At 40.2% G+C, this 12,185-nt stretch overlaps 1 protein-coding gene across 2 annotated transcripts in view; it reads left to right on the top strand.

The window, feature by feature from the left end:
- The window catches only part of AGPAT3 (1-acylglycerol-3-phosphate O-acyltransferase 3), a 124,631-nt gene that overhangs the window by 78,065 nt on the left and 34,381 nt on the right, over positions 1-12,185 (top strand). The window contains exon 1 of one of the 2 annotated variants that reach the window (XM_054973983.1): positions 1,539-1,571. The exons of the other annotated variant lie outside the window; for it this stretch is intronic. The gene's annotated coding sequence lies outside the window, so the exon portion shown is untranslated. Of the gene's footprint in view, positions 1-1,538; positions 1,572-12,185 lie in introns of those variants that run through there. 2 annotated transcript variants of the gene reach the window in all.

Genomic DNA, 12,185 nt, shown 5'->3' with positions numbered 1-12,185 from the left:
GGACTGAATGTGGCATGCCAAATCATTTTAGAGGGAAAGAGAGAGGAATTTTTTAAAGGAATGTAAAGATGTTGATGGAGGAAGCATTGTGGATCAGCCCAATTCAAATCTGTTGAGGGAATTTGGATAAAGAGGAGAAAGAATGCTTTAAATATTGTTGGAGAAAGGAAGGCTGAGCAAGTAGGGCACTGCCTGGGTCAATTTTCAGCCAATCTAGCGAGCTTGTAAACAGCTGCTTGCCTTATTTGCCTGTCATTTACTCTTCTTTCAGGTGACTAGTCTGGAAGGTCTTTGCAAACTGGAAACACGATAGTTTACTTTTTCATTTGGTGCTCCAAATACTATGTTTGGATGTCACCAACAGCAAAATGATACAAAATGTAGCCACAATACTGATGGCTGGTGTGTTTTAGGGCCAAGCTAAACATGCAGGTTTTAAATGACTGCTTTGGACGGTGGAGTCTTTGGCATTATACCCAGCTGAGGTCCCCCTCTCCACAAGACGACATCCCTCAGATTTCCAGGAATTTCCCAACCCAGAGCTGGCAACCCTACCTGGTAACCATTTTATCTAGCTTTAGACTCCTGCTGAAAATTTTGTTTACTCAGTCCTTTGGCAAAGGTTTTGTGTGTAAACGTTTTTTGTTTGTGCATGGATTATATTGGTTAGCAGTCTCTATATATTGCGGTTGGATTTTTTATTGGTGGTTATAGTTATTAGCTGGTTTTGCTTTGCATTTTTATTGGAGTTTAGATTTTCTCCAGCATTTGTGCTCCTGTCTACCTGGTTTAAGTAGAATTTTTAGACAGCTAATGCTTTTATTAATTTTGTTTAGAAGATACAGAAGAGGGGAGCTTGCTTTTCTGGCCCTTTCCCTTTTAGTGCATGTTTGAGGTATGTACTTGCTTGCATTAAAGTTGATAAAAGCTGCCTGGCCACTGCTTTGTTGAAAAAAAATTCAATAACAGTTCTGTCCTTTTAAAAATGTCCTGGAACATGCTTGTACTTTATTCTGCCACCACCCCCGCCTTCCCACAATACAATTCAAGATATTCTGGTCAACTGTAGCACGGCAATTTGCCATAAGACGATTATTGGATTAAGGCAAAGACTAGATATGTTGGCTCTGACAGTATATTTATTGCCAGGCTTTTACTGTTTGTGCTTAATTCATGAGCATCTAGGTTTATATTGAGTTCTTATGATGCCAGGACTTTAAAAACTTGGATGGGTCAGCAAATTTGCTGCTGTAGCAACAGGAGAAGACGCTTCTGTTTTTCATGTTGCTGAGGAGGCAGCTTTTAGCAGCAGCAGCAGCAGCAATGTTTCCAGATTTACCTCAGTATGCTTTGGTCATTGTAATCCTTCCTTCTTGTCAAGACTGATTTGTTTTCTCAAACGGAGACTGACACCTTCCTGTTTTTCCCGATCCATTTTTCCCGCCACTTCTTTCTTTTTTGCAAAAACAAAAACAAATTGGAAAGATGTTGACAAACCAATCAGGAATATGCATGTTAGCTGGTGTTTGTGCTACGTTGATCGCACTGGCTATAGCATACTATGTGTACTGGTAAGTAGGGCTTGACGCAATAACTTTTGGAGTTACTTTCCTCTTTATGAAGTTGGGATTGTGTATCTTTTTAAAACTTTGCTTATATTGGATGTGGTTTAACATAGTAATGTATCTCGGATGGATCTTCTTTCCTATTCACACTCCTACCCATTACTTGTAGAACTCAGAGGTGTTTTTAAAACATCTTCTGTATTTACATTGGGGGGGGAATGGCTCCTTAAGTGTAAATCTTGGAGAAAATATCAGGTTTTCTTGAATGATATTACTGCCTGTAGATTCTACTTCCTTTTCTCCTTGCTCATTCTTTGAGCATGACACATGTTTACTAGATGCATAGGTAAAATTGTAATGTGTCTCTTAGAAGGTGGAGAACGCTTCCAGAAAATTTAGGTTGTTTGGTCTTTTTGTTTGGCTCCTCCTGCTTGTTCACGATTACTGATCAGGTATGATAAGCAATTGTTCTGATGGATGTCATGGGTATATAGAAATTGCTTGCTCAGCTGATGATACAATGGCAGGGGAGTGGAAAGAATGGATGCTACTATGAGTGCAATTTCTACTTGTGCTTCATGAAACTCTGAGTGTCAGCTGCCATTTCTAATGGGAAGCCTTGGTGAAAGGACATACTGGTAGAAAGTATTATCCTAGGACCAGAGAGTTCCTAGTACAAATGCCCACTATGCCGAACTTCACTGGGTGACTTTGGGCCAGTCACACCCTCTCAGCCTGCCTCATAGATAAAATGGAAGCGATAGAAGCTATATAAACTACGCTAAACTCCTTGGACGAAGGATGGGATAAAAATGTGAAAGATAAATAGATTACACTAAAAATAGATTACACTAAAAAATACCGCCCTGGGGATGGGCGGTATATAAATTGAATAAATAATAAATAAATAAATGTGTAAGCAGAAAATGGATTGTGTTCATTTGATCTTCTTTTAAAGAAGAAAGTTGTAAATGCTTAGTTGTAACAAGACTGCCACATGTTTCAATTTAAATAAAATAAAAGCAATTTTCAAAACAGCCAATGTTCAGGTTTGTAATCATATTTAAGAAATTATATGCTAACACTGTACAATCTCAAAGCATGGAGATGACTCTTCAGTTATATTTGGAAATAGCGTATATTCATTTTTGTTGAACCTGGCATTGAAAATCATGGGGCACTGTGAAAACCAAGTCACTTATTGCATAACTGATGATCTAGAATCGGAGTGGGTTACTTGAAGAGATTTAAAGCTCTTTTTTAGCTAAAGACTTTTGATAGTGCTTTAGTTTAAGAAAAATAATTACACTGCCACATAATAGCAAGAATTATCAGCCTCCGAGTTATATTGATCTGATGCTCACAGATGCCTTTACATCCAAATGGGCCTCCCTGATTCAGAGGAAACTACAGTCTATAGGGATCTCCTTTGATTCCCTTCTAATGTTAACAGAAAACGAAGCTTTCAGATTCTTAAAACAAAGACTGCTAGATATCGATAGGCAAGCCCTCAGCTCTCAGGCACAGAAGACCTGCTCCCCACTGGAGTTTGGAATCATCCCTAAGTACAAAAGTCCAGCCGCTTATTTCTCATTGCTGCCTTTCTCTCACTTACACAGAGCTTTTATTCTTGCACGTTTTAACGTTTTACTCTCTGAATTTCTGTTTTGGAGATTTACAAACACACCCTACCCCAATAGACGATGTCCTTGTGGAAGGATGCAACCCGAATCTGTAATTCATGTTTTATTTTATTGCGACTTTTATGTTCACGTGCAGGACTCTTTAATTAGCCCTCTGTTGATCAGTCGTTAGGGTTAATCTGACAGAGGATTAGTTTCTTTCCTACTATCAGATCAATGTCCCCACACTTCATATACGGTTGCATTGTATTTCTCAGTTGCTATGTGGATTAGGGAGTATATGGTTATTTCTTCTGTTGACTGATTTTGCTGTATTTTGGTTTCTGCCCTACTTGATGTAAATTGTTTTTACTGAATGTCAATAAAAGGTTGCTGATGATGAGACTGCCAGGTCTACGATGAGAGAAAAATTGTCAGAATGATAAAACTCTTAGACTGTGGCAGACTTGTTCTTCTCGTAAAGCCCTGTAATTTATTTGCAAATGGTGTTCTCATAAAAATATACAGTAGTATTGTCATGCACTCGTAGACATGTTAGCTTAAATTGTACATAGTATGGATTGAAAAGTAAAAGTTAGGCATTTCTTATGAGATGAAGTATCTTGCTGGTTGGACCAATTTGTTTGCTCTGAAGAGAAAAGGCAAAATACTTTCTAATGAGTAGTCTTCTACCACGATAACTCCATTTCTTCAGACTTTCTTGAGAACATTTGTTCCCCTTTTATATCATACTAGAGACTTACTGCTCCTCTGGATTGTCTTTTTTTCAGTTAGGATGAACAGATAAGATGAGGTCAGAGATTGTGCATCAGAGCTTTGCATATTGAGAGATTAGCCTGGTTTTGCCGTTACTTCACCCATGATCTTATGCTTCTTTGAGATCAAAGCAACCCTGTTTGAATCCAGATAGAAAAATCACTCTCTTAAAAAAACCCTAATTACTACTGTGTAAGGATATGGATTCCTCTGTGAGGCATGTGTTTGGGGGAGGGGGGTAAGTATTTAGCCATGGAATGATAGGTGGATTGGTTCCTTGACCTCCAGAGAAAAGGGTATTATAGTACACTCCTGCACTGATCAAGTGCTGTTAGGAAGGTTTGAATTTTGAGTTGGGTTGGAAAGAGGTGGCAGGAACAGTTTCCAGTCTTCTCTGCTAATGATGAAAACCACATTCTAGTATCCAGTGGCTACTGCACAGCAGCCTGGGAAAGAGTAGACTAGGATAAGACCAAGTGAAGGGTCTAGTAGAGCCTTTGGTCTGCAGAATTTTCATAGAATCATAGAATCATAGAATTGGAAGGGGCCATACAGACCATCTAGTCCAACCCCCTGCCCAGTGCAGGATCAGCCTAAAGCATCAAAGGGGCACTCAAAAAGTACTTACAAAAAACTTCATTTATACCCCTCCTCAATGGGGACCCAAAGTATCATACATGGTTCTCCCCTCTATTTTATCCTCTCAGGTTAAGTCAAGTGTGTGTGACTGGCCCGAAGTCATTCAGCAAGCTTCCACGGCAGAGTGGGATTTGATACTGGGAGCTGGCTCTCTTAATGTCCTGAGAAACTGCAGTTGTACAACACGTATCAGATTAAGAGAGCCACTGTGGTATAGGATCTGGAAGCTTGCTGAGTGACCTTGGGCCTATCAGTCACACTCAGCCTAACCTACCTCACAGGGTTATGAGGATAAAGGGAGGATAGGAGAATGGTTTAAGGCTTTTTGAGTCCCCACTAGGGAGAAAAGCAGGATAAAAACGAAATAAAAAATAAAATCTAGGAGCTGATGGTGCCCTGTATATTCTGGAAAGCAATTCCAGTATATAAGCTAAAGTTTTCCTAGGCCTTCCTGAAAAGTGACTAGATCAGTGATTCTTAATCTTTTTAGGGTCATGTTTGAGAATCTGATGAAAACTATGGCCCCTCCCCAGAAAAGTGCACATAAACACATGCAAAATGTTGCAAATAATTACTTTTAATTAATGACCACGTCCTGAAAAATTCAGATGAATCGAAACTGTGCCAATAAAACAAAAAGTAAACTTTAATTTCACTCAAAAGTAAATGTTAATGAGAAGGCTGCTGTTGTTTGGCTTGAGTAAGAAGTTGAAACTAAGGAGTGGTCTTTGACATCCAATCGATTTTGACTTTTTGCGTTTTCTTGGGGTAGCATTGCTGGTTTTAATGTTTTATAAGCACATTAACTTTTTTCTGCACTCCAAGGTTTCCATTTGCTTTTGGGAAAGAAAAATGAAATGCTGTTTTAGGACATCAGATCAGTTTATGAAGAAGAATTTTAAAAACACTTTTCCAGTGGAATGCAAAACCCTGTTTTGTGAATTGTTTTTCAACCTTCAATATATTTGTAAACATATACTGTTGCGCTTTTCATTGTACTTAAGTAATTAGAAAGAATGGGTGATTTTTAGATAAGCTGCTGTTGACGCTTCCTTCCTGTGTTTGCAGCTTGCATGTATGAAATATTTTAAGGACTCATAAAAGAGGCACAAGCTTTAATTGGATTGTGCACATATGCTGTGTTTTGCTGGTTGACCTATATACCTGCAAGAATTTTCCCATACCTTGCTTCCTCTGCATGTTTGACTTCCATATGTTTGTAAGCAATTACTTGACATGATTTTTCTCTCTTATAAATGCTCTGTTCAAATTCTGCTTGGGTTGCCTCTCCTCTAACTGGAGAAGCTTTTTTAGTTCACGAGAGAGTAATTGAGTTTATAACCTCTTGGAATGTACATTCTTTGTGCCAATGACTGTAATTTTTGAACATCTTTAATGGACTTGGAGAAATCAGGGCCTGACTTGATTAATATCTTTGGGGTCTGCCAGCTTGTGAATACTGTTAAACAAGAAATCTCTTTCATGAAAAAAAAAATTGTTCTTGACAGTGATGGCCTTTAGAACTGTACTACAAGTGGAAAGTATTTTATGTTCCCAACAGTTTAAAATAAACTATCATGAACTGTCATGAAAAGTTCTTACTTAGTTAGGCTGATTTTTTTTAGCTTGGTCCTTCACAGGAGCTTGAGGTAAGTAACCATATTTAAGCAAAATTTAAAGTCAGAATTTAATGAAATGCATACTACAGTACATAATCAGAATTAAAATATAAGTGGAATCAAAAAGGTGCATGTTCTGTGCATCTGTGACTGGAAAGGCCATTTCTGAATATTTATATACCTGCCTTTCTTCTAAGAACATCAGGACACAATATGGGTAAAAATATGAAAGAAATTAAACAATACAATATATTAAACTGTATCAAAGAGATACAATATATTAAACTGTATCAAAAGCTTACTTTAGAAAGATTTTATGTCCCACTAAGCTGGGAGAGTGGTATTCAAGGTGACCACGCATAAAACTATTTTATACAGAGCCAGGCCATGAGTCTGTCAAGATCTATATTGTCCACTTGGACTAGCAGTGGCTCTCTAGAGAAGATGTCTTTTACATCACTTGCTACCTGGTCTGCATGCCAGGCAGATGGTATGCCACTGGGTAGGTTTGCTCCTGGCAATTGCAGCCTTTGCCTGCCATTTGCTGGTGATTGGTGGGAGAAAAGCCTCTTGGAGATTGTCTATTTGGGGCAGGAATGTGGCAGGAAGGCCAGGGAAATGGGCACAAACCAACCTGTATCTCTGGGTGATGATGGCACTTCTGGGGCAACCTGGAAGCAGCAGTATCTTTAGGAATTGGCCCAATCATACGTCTGTTCCGGGTGACAGTGGAAGTGACATTATCATGGTGTACTAGAGGCATATGATGACAACTAAGGCAAGTGCCTGCATCTGCCCCCTCCCCTGGCAACCCTACCTCTGAGCCATGGGCTTTTCCTTTTCTTTAAAAAGGAATGCTTGAAATCCATCTGTGCACATATGGGATTATTTAAGATGAATACGCAGGGCTCTGGGATCCCAGCCACATTCCATTGAAGTGCACATATTTTGCATATTGTAAAATTTGTCCAGGGTAGTTAATTTGGCTGGTTACGAAAGTGACAAACCATTAAAATATCACAGAGATATAGTTCAGTTAGCTGGTATTAGATTTATTTATTTATTTACTTCATTTATACCCCACCTTTCTGTCCACTGGGGAGCCTAAATGGTTTACATTGCCTTCGTCTCCACTTTATCTTCACAACAACTCTGTGAGGCAGGTTAGGCTATGTGTGACTGGCCTGTGGTCACCCAGAAAGCTTCCACAGCAGTGTATTTGAACCTGGGCCTCTTGCTTCTTAGTCTGACACTCTTAACCACTGTACAACACTGGCTTCTCTGGCATGCTGGATACAAGGAAAGAAAATGAAAGTATCCAATTGAATTTTTTTTAAAACAGCAGTTGATCAAATGTGTGTCTAATGCCAGACAGAACACAAATAACCCTTAGAATGCTGAGATCAGTGGAAGAAGGTGGTAGTCCTTCCATTAACAGTGCTCAAGATTAATTTTTATTGGAGCACAAAATAAAGAATTAGAAAAAGTCAAATTAGATATTACCTAGTGTTGTGGGGAAAACTCACATTTCACAGTAATTCTTGCCATTATGTCACCTTTTTGGGTCATATCTTTCTGGATTTACCAGAAGTAGTTTTCTAACTATGCAATTTGTGCTTAAATTGGAGACTATTGAAGAAATTGTTCCCAAACAACATGAAGCTTTTGTGAGCATCAGTGCATCTAGATAACCTGGGGTAAATACAAACAAAAGTAAAATTTATTTTGAAGGGAAGGTATCAGGGATGGAAGAAAATACAGGAATGTGTGACTAGTTCCTTTCTTTACATATTAAATAAGGCCGATTCCACACTACCTTAGCTCCCGCTTTTCTTGTGCAATGATTGCTCCATCTGTTATTGCACGTTCTTTGCTTGTTTGTCCACATCACCCTTTGAATAGTGCTTCTCCTGCGCAATCCGTTGATCACATCCCCTTTCAAAAAGACGGGCAAAGGGGCGGGAAAAACCCGAACGGCCCCGTGGTTTTTTTTTTTTTTAAAGGACAAATTGACGCTATATCGACGAGTAAGCATCCTGGTTCAATGGTACAACGACACCATTAATATAATATATTTTAAAAAATCACCCGAGACACTTACGATGAACGCTCGGAACATCACAGCCTGCATGTTGGTTGAAATCATCCGGGAATGGGTGAGCGGTCACTATCACCTACAGCAGCATCCCACAGCAGAGCTTCATTTTGTCTTTGGAAAATTGACATCTGTGCCTGACTCGTCGGCACAGTCCGTGTTGGGGCGTAACATGAGCCATGATTTCAGTATCATGTGGATGCCCCCCCAAAAATATATAAATTGAATTAACGTATGAAATTGTTCCTCTGATATTTGAGGTCTGCCTGCTTTTTTAAAATGAGATTAATATGATGAGATGTCACCATATCGACACGGTACTCTTTTATTTTTTAAAAAAAGGGGTGGGGACTAAGGCGGAGAATTACTCCTTAATTGGGAGGCGGGTCAAGAGAGGCTCGGAATTCAACGGAGGGCAGTTATTTGTCAAAAGATAACCTGCGGCGAAAGTGCAATGGGCTGTAGCAACACCACGCCGAATTAATGATGGCTTCGGAGACGATGCATGTGAACAGATGAAGGAATGGCGCTGCGGAAGCGAAAAACTGCCGCGAGAACGATGGTAGTGTGGATTCGGCCTAAAATGAAGAAGGGGGAAATGTTGTAAGCCATTTCAGGTCCTCGTTGTATAGAAAAGTGTGGTATAAATGAGTGAGTAAATAAAATGTCATACAGCTTACCAAAGTACATAAAGTGAGCAAGCCACTGCCTCAAATGGCAGACCTCTCAGCTGCTGTGAACTTTTTTTATAGCCTGCCTTTCTTGCTGAGGCTCAAGGTAGATTACAGAATACAAAACAATGCAATCAAACAGCATAAAACATCCAATGAACAATGCCATAGGACTAGGATTACAGAATTAAAAAACAATGCAAACAACAAACTATAAAAATTATGCTCCTTAGAATGAATCCCTGGCCAGTCAAATACTCCCTTAAAAGAGAGAGTTCTTTGATCTAGTGTGGTATAAGATGTACCTTGGAGCAGAGTAAAAAACATGCAATTACGATTTAATCGTGCATGTTCATTTTCAGGTAAAATGCAGGTAGGTAAACAGGGAGGAAGGAGCCCATTTGAACTTTGATTAATTAGAGTTGTAACGAATACTGAGCTGTATGATCAAGGAAATGTGATCAGGTTTTGAATATTGGAAGGCAGATTATACCAGTCCTTGTCGATCTCTTTCAGGTAGGTAGCTCTGTTGGACTGCAGCAGAACAGCAGGCATTGGCAGGGTGGCACCTTAGAGGCCAACAAGATTTTCAGGGTATAAGCTTTTAAGAATCAGAGCTCCTCACTTCTTCAGATACAGGGAGGAGATCCCTGAGCCTTTATAACAGTCAGGAGGTGGGTGAAGCAGTTGTCATGGACAAACTTGACTACATTCAGGAGGCTGAAAGACAACTCTCCAATACTACTTTTCTACAAATAACTAACCTCAGACCCCGTTCATGAGAACTAAACAGTATTTTAAAGGCATTACCCACACATATACAGGAACAAATCTCTATGGACACACCACAGGGCCCTTGACAAGGTACTTTCTTCTGCCCAAAATACACAAGCCTGGCAACCCAGGATGTCCTGTTGTCTCAGGCAGAGGCACCATCACTGTATGGGTATCTGGATTCATGGACCCCGTTCTCAGACCCTGTGCCATCAATGCCCCCATTTATGTGCAAGACACCACAGACTTTCTGGGGAAAATACGGTGTGTTGACCGTCTTCCAGATACAACTATTCTGGCTACCATGGATGTTGAGTCTCAATACACTAACATCCCCCACAAAGATGAACAGACTATAAGTCATTAAGAACACCACCTCTGATAACACCACTGCTGCCCTTGCCAACAAGCTCTTTGCTAGTTTATCCTCACCTACAACTACTTCAGATTTGGTGAAGATTTATTTCTCCAGATCAGCAGCACAGCCACGGGCACTTGCATGGCACCACAATGTGCCAAGTTTTTCATGGCTGACTTGGAACAGCTATATCATTTCAGGTTAATTCACTTGTTCATCTTCCAATGCTATATGTGCTATCAAGTGTCAGCAGTGCCATTCCTCTCTCTAAACTGGACGGACAGGTCACCCTGTACACAAAAGACATAAATCTGATATCAAAAACCACAACACTCAAAAACCAGTGACAGAACATTTTAATTTTCCAGGACATTCCATTGCTGTCTTCAAACAAAGAGCTTCAAGGGTAGATTACAACCTGAAATTGCTGAGCTTGAGTTCATTAACAAGTTTGGAACAATGGAATCCCGCCCCCCACCCGGGCTGAATAGATACATAGGATTGTTATCTAACTAGAAATGCTAATTTCTTCTCTGATCAAGCTGCATTGTACCTTTACATCCTGACTCCCTTCTTTGCCTCATACCACCCACCTCCTGACTGCTAAAATGAAAAACTCAGCTCTTGCATGAAATAGGCCAAGTACCTTTCTGAACACTTGACAACTACCCTGAGGTCTTCCATGTTCAGTGTTTTGGGTAACTGCTAATTGTGCTGCCGCCAAGGACCCCTGCACAACTGCTTTGTCTTTGACTTTCATCTCACAAGCACTGGTGTATGTGTCTTTATTTGTTTGGTTCTTGCAGTGTCCATTGATTTCCATTAATCAACTTATTTTTTTAATCCTACATGTTTTGATTAGTAAATGAAATAGCTGTGAAGGGGGGAGTGTCTCATCTTAGATCTTGCCACTGTGTACATAGAACAGAGGCACACAGAATAAAATGTAGTGTGCTCTGCAAAAAAAGCTTGCCTGTACTGGGAAAGCTGGTTTCACCAAGAAGAAAAAAATCAGATGAGGGAGAAAAATGGTCATATTGCAGCTCTGTTTGTTAAATACAGACAGGCAAAGCTTGAGAACATTGTGAATGGTTGTAGCTCTTTGAAGCAGGTCTTATAAAGAGGAAAGGTAGGGTATGAGTTTATGGAATAAATACAAAATGCAAGTATATAAAACTGCTGGTAGTACAAAAACCCCCTGTGTGTTAGCTAGCTGATATTTTTTCTATGACTGAATTCAGAAGTCGTGCTAATGCAGTGAAAAAGCATGCCCACTCCAGTTGCAGTTGGCTCTCATGGCAATAGACGGGTCAGGATTTCCAAGAAGACTTCATTTAAGCTCCTTTCACACAGCATTGAATACTGCACTCTAGCCATCATTTGCAACTGGATTTTGCTATGTGAAGCAGAAAAAACCCAGTTGCAAGCGATTGCTATAGTGCATTCAGAGTGCGTTATCCAACATGTGAAAGCAGCTTTAGCGTCAATCATTTGGTGCACTAACCATGGTTAGTTTGATGAATTGTGACATATGAGTGCAGCCTAGACCAGTAAAGTAGGGTTACCAGGTCCTGGTTGGAAATTCCTGGAGATTTTGGGGGTGGGGCCTGGAAAGAGTAGAGTTTGGGGAGGGGCCTCAATAGGTTATAATGCCATAGAGTCTATCCTCCAAAGCAGCCATTTTCTCCAGGGGAACGGATCTCTGTGGTTTTGCGATCAGTTGTAATTTCAGGAGATCTCCAGCCACCATCTGGAGGCTGGCAACCCTACAGTAAGATTTTTTTCTGAGCAGGTTTTTTAAAATTCTGAATGTTTGAATTTAAACTCAATTTTGGATTTGGGCTTTGTGTGTAGCTGGAACTTCTGATTCTTCCATGGGTTGACATACAGAGCCAACTCTCTGAGAAGTATGGCAGGTAGGGTTTGCCAGGCACGCTCCAGGTCGATTCGGGCCCAATTCTCCCCCCCCCCCCGGGCCGAGCACAGGAGCACTCCCAGGGCAGTTGCGGCCTGCTCGATGATGTCATTTCCCAGAAGTAATGTTGTTGTGTGGGCCTGGAAGCGT

This window comes from Eublepharis macularius, chromosome 3, assembly GCF_028583425.1.
Source record: "Eublepharis macularius isolate TG4126 chromosome 3, MPM_Emac_v1.0, whole genome shotgun sequence".
Taxonomy (NCBI): Eukaryota; Metazoa; Chordata; class Lepidosauria; order Squamata; family Eublepharidae; genus Eublepharis; species Eublepharis macularius.
This window is presented reverse-complemented; position numbering and strand designations above follow the sequence as displayed.